At 35.6% G+C, this 13,515-nt stretch overlaps 1 protein-coding gene across 33 annotated transcripts in view; it reads right to left on the reverse strand.

Moving 5' to 3' along the window:
* B3GALT1 (beta-1,3-galactosyltransferase 1) overlaps window positions 1–13,515 on the reverse strand; it is a 198,576-nt gene that overhangs the window by 100,802 nt on the left and 84,259 nt on the right. For all 33 annotated transcript variants that reach the window (XR_005820971.1, XR_005820980.1, XR_005820969.1 and 30 more), the window contains exon 2: window positions 10,983–11,120. The gene's annotated coding sequence lies outside the window, so the exon portion shown is untranslated. The remainder of the gene's footprint in view (window positions 1–10,982; window positions 11,121–13,515) is intronic.

Here is a 13,515-nt window from a genome sequence, read left to right on the forward strand (position 1 = left end):
TAAAATTAGTAAAGAAGCAGAATTTTTGCAAAACTCTGGAAAGTCAGCTGTGAGGAAAGCTAAAAGATGATCTTCATCTCTGACATTAAATATAATCTTGAGCACAGTACAGCATGTTGGGGAAATTTATTTCTGCTTCACTCTGTAACAATACAAGTAGTTTTCTGAACAGAGACACCACAATACACGACATCCCCTGAAAAGATGGCCTATCTAATGTTTTGGTGAGAGCTGTTCCAGCAGGTGTTTTGTCTGAATTTACAAAACATACCTCGGTTGCATTCTAACAAAAGCGGGTTTACACAGTCTGTTTCTTCTTTCAGCTAATAGTTTATGTTCTGCTTGGTTCTGCTTGGTTCTCCATAGTTAGAGTTGAAACTCATAGTAAAGAGGAATAAAGAAAAAAATCTTCAAAGCAGTCAACAGCTGGGTCTCAGCTTCTAAATTCTTACGTGTGTGTTCTGATAAGCCTTATACTATTGAATGTATGCACATTTCAATTATCTTATGACCCAAGGCACAGTAAAACTGCTGGGTACTTGTGAACTAGAAAGGCATGCAGAAGCTGGAATCTACAGCCAAAAAACAACAGCTAATGAGGCTCTGACGTTCCCTCTTCTGCCCAGACTTCCTGGCTTCCAATTCCTTGGAGATTTCTTAGAGGAAATGTCTAGTTAGCTAGGTGTTTTGTAAAATACTACATTCTGAAAACAGTAATTGAAGAATTCCCAACGTGGATTTTGTGGCACACTTCTCTGTTAAAGACTACTTGTACCCAAAATATCTGAGCTAATTAAGAAAGTGTTCCTATGCACCTTTGCTCAGATAATCTAAGTCTTTGAAATGTCTCTCTCTAGCATTGGAGACTGTATGAGGAAAGGGTGGCAAGGAAGAAGTAAAATCTACTCACAGAAACTGTGAGACCATCAGAAGGTTTGAATTGAGTCTAATGAATCCTAATCAAAAGACTGCTAATCATCAATAGAATCACTTAAAAATAACTTAAGACTGTGATAACTCAGTAATATAGGCTTTCTAAATATTCCCCCCATCATCTCAAATGCACACAGTCCAGTCCCCCAGCTACCTTTATTGCAGTCACAAGAAAAACTCCACATTTAACATGGAGAACTACATATAATCCCAGTTTCACATCACAATGCTACACACAAAGCATTGTGACAGTTAACGAGGCAGAATAAGAAGTCTGAACTTCAGTCCATAAGTACTGATGCTAAGCAAGCACAAGAGCCTGAATTTTCAAGTTGAAACTTTCACTTATAATGAAAAGTCCCTTTCTAATGTACCAAGGTGTAGTAATAACACCTCTCTCTTCAGAGATGCCGCTGAAGTCACACGACTACAGAGGAGGTATCTTCCACACCACTGAATACCAATTAGTGTGCTCTCAGACCCTGAAAGCAAATGGAGGTTGCTCTTTCTTGCTATGCATTTCTGAGGGTCACCATGTGGAAATAATTTAATTGATTTAAGAAGCTTCTAAATGCTTCACACACATAATGGTAATATTGTGCTGCAGAAACTGAGGATACTGCCATTTCTTAGGATCTTAACTTAAATTTAAGTCAGCTTGAGATCCTTTCCTTGAGAATGTGAATAATATCTAGTCTTCTCAGGTGCTGAGTAACCACTGCCTTTACTGACTTACAGTAACATTACCTTTACATACACATACAGAAAGAAACCTATTATTGACTTTGTGGTTTACTGTTTAATTTTGCTGTATTGTAGCTGAATGGAATTGAGTACAGAGTGCATGTAAAAAGGTGTCTCTTCCAGGGAAGGCTGAATATCATTGTGTTGTGGCTTATCCCGGCAGGCAGCTAAGCACCACACAACTGTTCGCTCACTCCCCCCACCACAGAGGCATGGGGGAGACGATTGAAAAAAAAAAAAAAAAAAGGGGTAAGAACTTGTGGCTTGAGATAAAGACAGTTTAATAGGACAGCAAAGGAAGGGATAATAATAGTAATAATGATAACAATAGTGATAAAAGAATATACAAAGCAAGTGATGCACAATGCAATTGCTCACCACCAGCCGACTGATGCCCAGCCAGATCCCAGGCAGCAGCCTCCCCAGCCAACTCCCCCCAGTTTTATTGTTCAGCACAACATCACATGGTGTAGGATGTCCCTCTGGCCATTCTGAGCCACCTGTCCTGGCTGTGTCCCCTCCCAGCTCCTGGTGCACCCCCAGCCTGCTTGTTGGCAGGGCAGCACAGGAAGCTGAGTCCTTGGCTGTGAGTGAGCATTGCTTTGCAACAACTAAAACATCAGCATGTTACCAACATTATTCTCATCCTAAATCCAAAACACAGCACCATACCAGCTACTAGGAAGAAAATTAACTCTATCCCAGCCAGGACCCATTCTGGCTTCAAGACATTGTGCAGCACAATGTACTTTACCACAACTGATAAAAAAATTACCCAGAATGTCATAGAAGGAATGAGAAGGGTGGATATGGGGGAAACGGAATAAAAGGTCAATATTTAAGCATTCACAAAATAAAGAAGAAAAATCTTCATTTTTTTCTTGCAAAAGAAATTCTCTAATCATAAAATGAGAAGCCCTTGCTCAATACATTCAGTTCTGAAGATAGGAAATATATTGTAAGACTTTTTGTGGCCATTATCAAACCTGAGAATTACTGGGGAGTGAAACTGATTTGTCTGAATAAGAGATTAGAATTGGATCTAGAGGATTGCAATGCCTGAATTTTTGTCCTACAATAGAAAGATTAAAGGTTTATTAGATTAGATCAAAGAATATGAGAATGGAATTGCATTTGTTGAAGTCTGTTGCCCTTTTGTACCAGTTTTCTGACATTCATGCTGTCTTTGATCTCTTTAATAATGTTTTTAATGTCATAATTGTGAATTTATTAAATATCATATCATTTTTTGAGTTTATTTTCCAAATACATATTTTTAAATGAAAAGAAATGTTAAGAAAAACTATTGTTCTAAAATAACACCTAACATACACTTAGCCCAAATTTACCTTGGGAATTGCAAAGCTGGTTATTTCTTATATTTAGTCCCAGCTTACTCTGCACTTGGTTTCAACATGGTCTATACAACACCTGCCACAGTAGAATAAATGCTGATTAGGGCCTTTAGGTGCTAGTATACAACAAATAACTAAAATAGTATTATGAAACTGTAAGAAGAAATATTTTTGAACAGATGGTCTGAAAGCCCTGATTAAAATAATTCAAGAAGGTTTATATATTTCTAGATAATCATCCAAACTTCTGGATTATGATTTTTCCAATGACATGAACAAGCACATCTTTTGAGGTTCCTCTGTCACCAGCAGAAATTTTCTGCTTTTGCAAACTTGCACGAACTAATCAAATAGAAATAAGAAAGGTCTTGCTCCTGTTCTCATTGACTTCATTCAGAGTCTGGCATTGACTTGGAAAGGATCATTACTGAATGGAAAATGAATACATTAAATAGACTGTACAATGGGCTGCAGTTTTGACTTTAAATTTCCTTGGAATTATCACTGCCATTTTCATTGTTAATTTTTTCTTTAACCTAGTTGCTAAAACAATTCAGTGCTTCATGGGATAGATTCTTACCTTACCTTATTCTACACTTGGGTAACTTAATTGTCTGGAAGAATATTACAAGACCGAATCACTAGAATTTTCTGTATTTGAAAGATTCATTAGATAATTTGTATAAGTAAGATTAAATTAGAAAAATATTCAAAATTATCAGTAAATTTAAAGAGCATATTCAAATAAAAGACAAAACAGAACAAATGTTTATTTGGAATAGCCTCAGAGAAATTGTATTCTCTGACTGCATCAAAGAATTGAATTGAGAGTCCTAAGCAGAAGCACTTATGCAAGTGAAATCAGCATCTGCTATGCTAATTGAGAAGTTAGCTTTCCAAAGCTCTTTTTCCATGTCCACTTGTCCACTGTTTGTTGAACTGTGTTATATGATCCATGACTCAGATCCTGACAATGTAGACGTCAATGATAGAAGTGCGCTGACTTCCCCAGGGCCAGAACTTTTATTAGTATATTTATATTTTAAATATTTATCTTACAAGCATGTCAACTTCAGAGCCTCCTGGCATCTCTGTTAAGAAACTTAAAATTTGCTCTGGTAAGCTTAATGTCACAGAAAACCACTATACTCTTTCTAGTCTCAAACATTAAACTGTATGCATTATTTTGTCCTAATTCTGTTCAGATAACATGTTTTCAACAGACTTTATCGTTGTTTATTTTACACCACCCTTTTCTCTCTCCCGTTTGCTTGTCCATGTCACTCCTTGGTTCCTTCTCCCTTTCTGTTGTTGTGGTTGTTGTTTGGTTGGTTGGTTGGTTGGTGTGTATGTGTATCAGTTCTCCTCCTGTCTACTGGCATTTATTTACTGGGGAAGTGGGCAAAGATGTGCATACTTCTCAGTGACTCTCTGAAATCAGTATTTTGATGAATTCCTCTTTATTGATGAATTCCCCTCCTCTCTTCCCGTAACTCTGGAGATGCTCAGATGAGACAGTGACTGTGTTATATCTGCGGCCCAGTCCAGCTGTAAGCAGGAGACTTGTAATTGGATGTCTGTGCTACATGTCATACCAACTTGGTGCTTGGTACCGAGGAAATTAAACCTTCTTTTCATCCCTTAACTGTTGCATCTTGCCCATCAAAAATTGGGAGAACAGCAATGCAACTGGCATTCAAAATCGTCTTTACCAGTAAAGACCAAAAATCTCTATACTTTTAAAGAAATTATAACTCACAAGTGACTATTTTTGTTATGACCATAAAAATTGCAATTCTCCAGATGAACACACATGTAATTAGAATGATTACCATACAACAATAAACCACCGGTACTATTATAAGACCATAAACTGTTATTCAATATACTATAAAATTTGAAATATAATTGAAAGTGCTAGTTTAGCATAATTCCCAGAAGCCATCATTCTTTAATATTGTGAAATGAATGAGGATTTTGTGGAGCTATTAATTGTTACTGACAAGCAATAACCACTGGAATGAAGCTCCAGTTATCAGCAGTAATTAATCACATTTACTGTCATCTGTGATGTCAAAAAAAAATCAATAATATTCTAAGCAGCAAAAAGGAATATATATCCCATGTTTTAACTCATTTCATGTAAATCAGATGGTCCTTTCGTGGGGTAGGCAAGGAATTACAAAAGTGCTATTTTCATTCTATGAACAATGTTCAGTTTTTTAATATTTTCCAATTTAAAAATGCTCTCCCACTTTATTCTGTTTTGATGGAGCCTTAGGTACCTTGGAGGTTTATACAGTTAAGCACAATTTACAATATCATTTGTTACTAGCATGATGTTATTGCAGACACATGGCTTTAAAAATTAGAAATTATAAAGATCATCTGAGCATGTAGTTCACTAGCCTGTTCCAGGAAAGTACTTAATGGTACTTTACGCGAGAAAGCTTGAGCAGGAGATGAAGTGTTCTTGGAGATGAAGGTGTACATAATGTTGGTAGAACCTTCATTGTTGGTACCTGAGCATTCAGATAGAAGGAACTCAACTCAGAAAGAACACCTCATTCTATACCTTAAATCTTGTCCTGTTGTTTGCTTCAAATATTTTTTTTTTCGATTTTTAGGAACCTCCACAGTACACTAAAACATACATATACATCTTTGAGAACAAAAGGATAGAAAACATTTCAGTACCTTCAATAGTGATTTGATGGCCCAAATGTGCAATGTAGACATCACACTTAAAAAGCAGTGTTTGTAAAATGGAATCTGCTAGCTGTACCACTGAAAATTTCTGATACTACAAATTGTATTGTTGGACCACAAGGGCATATCATGGTCCTTATTCTCAAATGATGTTATGTTTTTTTCTGGAGCACAGCAAATCCAGGTCATGTTGAGTGATCAGGATTTGAGATGTAGCCAGTTATTTTCCTTAAGACACTATCAGCTAGCTATTGATGGCATAAAAAGACTCAAGTTTAGAATAGTGTGAAAACAACAGCCTAGAATCTGTTGTGAGTAAGTTCATTTAGAAAGAGCAGTGAAATCCTAAATAATTTGTTTATTATACTGTGTTGTTCACTTATGGTTTCATCCACTTCTCATAATCCATCAAAGATACAAGTCCTCTAACATGAATCAGCAGAGCAGGAACAACATCTGTTCATAATGTATTGCAAATATCCAGCAGAGCATCTTTTTGGAAGAAACATATGAGGATTTGACAGTTGAATACATATCAAAAGTAACCCTAAAATAGATACAGAGATTGTATTTATCTAGATCTTGGGCACCTCCTAAACACAAGGCAGATGCAAGATGCAGTCTTTTCAAGTTTTCAAGTAAAGGCGTATTTATGAAATTCACTATATTAGTGCCCCTGGAAGTAAAATTTAGAGGTTGACTATACTAACAATTTTATTATCCCAGTTTATATAACCAGCATTCCAATTTTTTAAATACTGCATTTTCACCAAGACCTGGGGGCATAGCTGACAGTACAGTTTTATAAAGTGTAATATACTATTTAAACAGGTCATGTCTTTAAGATTCTGTCCTCTCTGAAATTCTCTTAAGATTTTTTCACCATTCATCCCTTGTTTTTTTAAGAACTGTGGTTAGATAAAAATACTTGTGGTTTCCCTGCTGAATGTAATTGAACATTCTTCCTCTGAAGCATAGCAAATTTTTGGCCTATCTGCATTTTCTTAAGCTAATTGAAGACTTTGAAAGTGTACACATCTAATATAATCAACATTATACTGTAATACTGTCATGATCAATTAATCAAAAAAAAAAAACTGTTTAAATGAATTGAACCAGCAGAAAAAAAGTTTGCATATTATGAGAAAACTTTGGAATGTAATTCTTTTCTCGAGTTGAATGCTTCCATTTATTAATGGAAGAGAAAACTCTTACAGTTATTAATTTTTGATGCTTTCCTGAGTTTTCAGTGTGGAACTTAATAGTGAGTTGGTTTATTAAAAAATAATAGCAGTAGTAATTAGTCTTTTATGGTAAGATTTTAAGTTGAACAACTCATGTTTACTTTCCTTTTCTGATATTTAATTAAATATTTATTTTTTTCAGAAGAAATTACTAAGTATTTCAAAAAAGTTATTTTTTCATTACCATCTTAAAACTCCTACGCTGAACATTTATCATGAAATAACACATTCATTTATGCTTGTTGTCAAGGTAACAGAGATTATCAGAATAACAGAAATAAAAGTATTTTAAATTCTCAGTTTATTAGGATAAGGTAAACACTAATTCTGTCAAACACTAGTTATCTTCTCTGTGTATGGAATTGAATACATTCTAATAAGGAAAAAATATAGAAACACTATTCTCCTCTTGTAATACTGCACAGCTCTCCTTTAAAGAATATAATGGTAGACATGTTTGGTAATTCAGTAACTATGTTTACAAGATAAGAGTCTTCCAACTTGAACCGTCAGTTAACGAATATTCAAGATTCCTGCTGACTTAACAGCAAAGAATGCCTTGGAGCCCAATAGTGAGAATTAGCTTTCTCCCTCCCTCCCTCCCTCCGTCCCTCCCTCCCTCCTTCCCTCCTTCCCTCCTTCCTGCCTTCCTGCCTTCCTTCCCTATTCTTATCTCTCACTTAATAATGGCCCTTAGTTACTGACATCAGTCAGTCATTTTTACATCAACCTGTTTTGCTGGCCAAAACAGAAGATTATGTGTAGAATAAGCATGAGTGGCACTCAGGCTGAAAGTGTGAAAACTTCATAGGGTTTGATAACATGGTGGAAAACGTGTCCTGAGTTGGTGTTAGCATTAGCTAAGAAATGGAAATGTATGCACTAATTTGCACAGCAATTGCAGCTCAGCCTCACCTGCCAGCCTCATCTGAACTGGGAGGCTGTGGTATCTTTAAATGACATTGAGTCACTTGGACGACTTATTTAAAAAGTTATCTTCCTAATAGCTGGTAAAAGCTAACAGGAAGTCTAAATACATAATACATAATAGGAAATACTGAGAGTTACTAGAATTTCTCTGATTTATTACTGTTAAAGATCTGGCTAAAAGGAACTCTCTTCTACTTCTTGGCTGCTCAAACTGAACGCTTGAATAGATGATAGCTTTGAAGATGCCATCTGAAGTATTGCACAATTAGCATAAATAATTTTAAAGTATTCTGCTTCTGTAATAGATCTTGAAACGCTGCATCTAATGGCCTATCGTATTTAGAGACAAACTGTTCCAAAAAACTGCAAGCCTGTAAATTTCTGTGATTTGGTATCAGAAAATTTGTCTTTTAAAATTTAAGTAATGATTGAATAATAGCTTGCAGGGAATGATATGACCTTTGTTGGAATTTGCTTCAGAGTCAGACTACACCTCCAAAGATGGCCCTGGAGGGTAGGAGGGGTGCAGCTCAATTTGCTGGCATGGGAAGAATTGAATTTACAGGCAGAATCTGAAATATAATGTTTCATTGCACCTACTTGCTTGAAATTTTGCATGAGTTCTGGATATGTTGATAACAATTTGTTTGTGACTTCTGAAATATGTTCTGCCTTTCCAAATGTGGGGTCTGGAGATTTTGTTTGGGGATTTTTTAGGCCCTATGAACAACTCACTTATCCTGATATCAGACTGCCACAATTCATGTAGGAATCCTTTACTGTAATTGTTTTCACCAAACACTACCCTCCAACCCACACAATATAAATGTGTGTTCTAATAATTCAAATAATTCATTTGATGATTTTATTATAGTTGTGCATGTGGAATCTCATTTTTAAAGACTACCAATCTAGTATTTTTCCAGCCTACCCCAGAAAATCTGATGTAAAACAGTATTATGGTAATGTGTATAGCATTACACATAACATTTGCTGACTTTTGAGTCAACCTTCTTTGGGGTTGTCTGTAGGCTTTTACATATGGTATCTGGCAATTTCTTCCTGTGTAAATATTCCTGATAGGAGTTTATTACTTTCCAGTAGCTGGAGAGCAGTGTAACACACATTTAGCTCTTGTATTTAGTTCCACCTCCATTTCAGTTACAGACCTTATTGCTATAATTAAGAACTATAGAATTTCTGCATATTATTCTATATACCTCGAGTGTGCTCTAGTCTCCTTTCCCTTTTATTGCACTCCCCAAGGTAATACAAAATAATAATATGCCATATGGCAAATGGAACCAGCTGAAACACCACACAGCGTCTTTTATCTTGTACATTTTACAATATGACATTCCCAAGTTTGTAACTGATGAATATTGCATCTCCTAGAAACTCCAGCTGTATTATGCTGCTTCTCCCATTAGAGGCATCCTTGCTGATACTCTGAACCTTTTTATTTTTATTTTTTTTACATTAATGCAGCAGCTGTCATTTTGCAGAAATCAACAACATACAGAGGAACTGGCAGAATATGTGGTAATCTTACCAAAGTGCAAAAAGTGCAACATGTTAGCATGAAAAAAATATTTGCAAAATCATGAATTGTGCTACATGTAAGTGCTATGATGTAACTAATAATAACGATTTTTTTTTTTTCAGTTTGAGAGGTTTAACTGGGAACTGGGCATCTTTCTTTCTTTCTTTCTTTCTTTCTTTCTTTCTTTCCTTCCTTCCTTCCTTCCTTCCTTCCTTCCTTCCTTCCTTCCTTCCTTCCTTCCTTCTTTCTTTCTTTCTTTCTTTTTAATGTTTTTTTAACTTTCTGTAGTGTTCCTGGGAATTCATGGTATATGCTAGTTAGCACTACTTAAATAGTGCTATCTCAAAACATCGGATATAGTTCTACAAGCGTTAAACATAAGCATTAACATAGGCGTTTTGTGGGGTGGTTAAAGCACGTCTCCTACAAGGCCAAACTACAAGGAATTCTATTTTGAGCATATATACTGAACTCGTGATAAGCTGATGGTGCTACTCAGGAATGTGAAGCCCTGTAAGGAGCCGTCCTTAACAGATAATGGGTTGGTTTACCGGTGCCTCTCATTAGCTTTAGTTTTGTGAATGGAAGGGAGAGGTGCAGATAAAGTAGACAGACAAATGATGGATATGTAGTGTTTAGTTGTGAGCATTTCTTTTTATCTCATGCTTGTGGCAAATGTAATTTCATCCAAGTAAGCTATATCTAAAAACTGAAGAGAGTGTTTCTGTCATGAACAATGGAAAGGCCTCGTGCAGTCTGCAGTTACCTTAGATCCCCAGCTTGTTTCAGGCTGTAGAGAAGGTACTTTCTCTGTCACATTTACTTCTACCACCGTGTCACTACAAGTGGTAAAACAACTTTTTGCTAAAGTAAGGGAGCAGAGGAGGAAAGGATGAATTGTTGCTCACTGTTTGTCCAGCTTTGCTTCTGTGTAAATATATTTTTTACTCTCCTTTATTCAGGCTTAGGAACTAAAAGCGTGTGCCAGCTCTAAATGAACTCTTTATGTGTCACCAGTGTCAGAAAGCAGAGGCAGGTTATAACACACTTGCTTTTCTGCAGTGTGTGTAATGCCCAAAGAGCTCAGTATTAGGATAGCATAATTTAAGGTTTTAGAACTTGGAACTGACTGGTTGAGAAAGAATAGGAACACATAGCACAACTCTCTTTTACTTCTTTGTACAATTATTACTCATTTGGTTTTCTGTATCAAACAGTAACATGTTTTATTTAAACAAAATAAAATGGATTATAGTACATGGATTATATTTAACAAATAAATAAATAAAAAAATCAAATACCAGGATGGCAAGTATTTGCACTGAGGGTCATGGCAATTTTGTTCAAAAAGAAAATTTATTGTCTGGGAGGGAGTAAGAAGGATATGTGTATGTTTATACATATATCCATAGACACATACAGTAGTTATTCTCAAAAATACTAGAAAGGACAAAATAGGCAAATCTATTTCAAATGGTTCTTTGTACAACTTACACTTCTTAGGGAATCACCTGTGTTCCTTACCTGATTCTTCAGAAACTGCTGTTTTTTCATCCTTAATTTCTCTTTCTTGCTGATCTGCATCACATCCACTGCCGTTCTCCACAGATTGCTTGTCTCCTTGTCATGTATTAAACCCGTGCAGACTGTATATTGATAAACCTGCATTGACAAACATCCGTGAGTTACCTATGGGTAAATTAAAGACTTGATTTTATTACTCATCTGTCTTCCATGAAAACAAAGACAAAGCAATGAGAAACTTGTGTCAAGTTCTGATGTAATGACAAGTTTTTACATATGAATACTACTGTATTCTTCATATTGATAATAACTTAAATCTATGCACAGAATCTGTTCATATAATTTCTTTTTCTGAAAAAATGTGGCAACAAGAATGCATAGATATATTGTAAATGTCTGGCAATTTGTTCTCTGTAAGTCCAAGCAACACCTTCAGAGCATTTGTCTGTTTACTTTCAGGGCTAGTCTGGAAGATTACAACAAGGTGCCTTATCCAAGGCGTCTCTGCAGGGTTCAGTAATTTTCACATAATTCTGCTCAGGCTTGCAAGAACTATCCTTTGTTAGTTTGTTTCCATTATTATTATTATTATTATTATTATTATTATTATTATTATTATTATTTTCTCCTCTTAAACTTATTTCCTGGCTTTTCCCCAATTCCTAACAATACTTCCATTTTTTTTTACCTCTAATTCCCACCTTTGCTTTTGGACAATCATTCCATTTGTAAATTCAGATTGTATTGTCCTATTTTATGAGCTTTGTTATTCTCATTTCTAATTCTCTGACTTCCTTAATTAAATCCAAGATAGTTATAAACACCTGTGTGGGGAATTTGATCACAATTATTTGAAATGACATTTTTGTCATAGAAGTATGAAAAATAATTAACTCTCCTGGGATGTTTAATAAAAAGTGAAATGTGGAAACATACAGTGGTGCTACAGAATTTTAATTGAATTAAACTGCAACATCATGAATTAAACTTAGAACATCTTCTGAATTAAATTTAGGACATATTTTCTAAAATGAGGAGCATATCTTTGAAATAATTTCTATATTTATGGTGAATTTATTTTCTTGAAAAGCACAACAGTATTTGTTGGCCCTTTTCAGGTAGGATTTATCCAAGTACAAAGACAAAAAACATAGAAGTACTTAACATAACTTCCTTTAAGTGACAAAAATGGTTGTACCCTTTATGTATTAAGCATTCCATCTGAAAGACTGCACAAGCTTCTGCATAAGCCTGCGTGCACTAAGCCTGGCCTTGCAGCCTTCTGAGGCTTGGAGACACACAGGTATAAATGAAGTGGACACAGCTCTGCATCAAAGATTAACTTACATAGGTTGAAAAGAGCAAAATTTGGCCCCATGATTCCCTTTGTCTTATTGCCAAAAAGCTTTACATGCAATAAACACCATCATCAGAACTCACTTAGGATAGGTAATGGTTAGCCTGTGCATCATTTATTTCAGAGTTCTGTGATTAATCGCATCTTAACTTTAACATGTAATATGCATTTTCTTAGAGCACAACACATTTTATTAAGGTGTCCAGCTTTCCACAGGGAAGATATTAAATAAAAATTGTTCATTATTTGCCTGGAAATGCATGCAATATACCAAATACCATGTTTTCTGTGATTAGTTTGCAGGAATCATCTGTCATGTCCCCACCCCCACAGCACTGAGGAAGACAGATACTGAAGGTGAGCAGAACATTTCCTTTTGACAATAAAGCCACCTCTTGCCATTACTTTTAGCTAGCTTTAAGGTAAACATTAAACATGCTGGAGAAGGTGGCTATCTATTGTGACTCTAGAGCACTGGGACCAACTATGATTACTTGTGACAGCAAACCTCTTAAAACTCCCGAGGAAAATTGCTTTATAGTTCAGGTCAGGGGGCATGTGCAAATATACTTCCAGGTGGGAACTGGAACCAAGAAGCAGAAACTTTAGGTTTGAAAAGTATCAGGATGAGTTTAGTATGAATTTGACCCTTCTCCTTCCTTCTTTTTGGTAGAAAATTATGTTGGAAGAGTGAGCAATTTTTCTCTAATGATAAAACAAGATTCTTAAATTAGGCACAGCAGGTAGAAATATCCGGCACAGATTTAAAAAGATATTGCATATTCATATGTTGAACAGTTTTCCAGTGCTGACAGCTAACTATTCCAAACGGAAAGGGTATATGCTTTGCTGTTGTTCATTCTCTGCCAATTTCCCTTCTTAAAACTCTGGCACCAGATTCTGGGGGCTGTGTACTCTAATCTATGTTATTCTTACCATCATCCATAGGACTAAGAAAAGTATTTAATGAGCTAAATCATCTTGACTTTGAATTGAATTGCAGCAAATAGGTATACTTCCAAAATTTTTGAGAAAGGGAAAATTGATATTTCTTCATCATCAACACATGAATCCCTTGTTACCTCCTCTCATAGTTGCATGACGAGAGCACTATGCTATGGTATGAATGTACCTAGAGCATATTTCAGGAGCAAAATATAAACACTGGCAGCAAAG

The sequence above is a fragment of the Cygnus olor genome, chromosome 6, assembly GCF_009769625.2.
Source record: "Cygnus olor isolate bCygOlo1 chromosome 6, bCygOlo1.pri.v2, whole genome shotgun sequence".
NCBI classification, from domain to species: Eukaryota; Metazoa; Chordata; class Aves; order Anseriformes; family Anatidae; genus Cygnus; species Cygnus olor.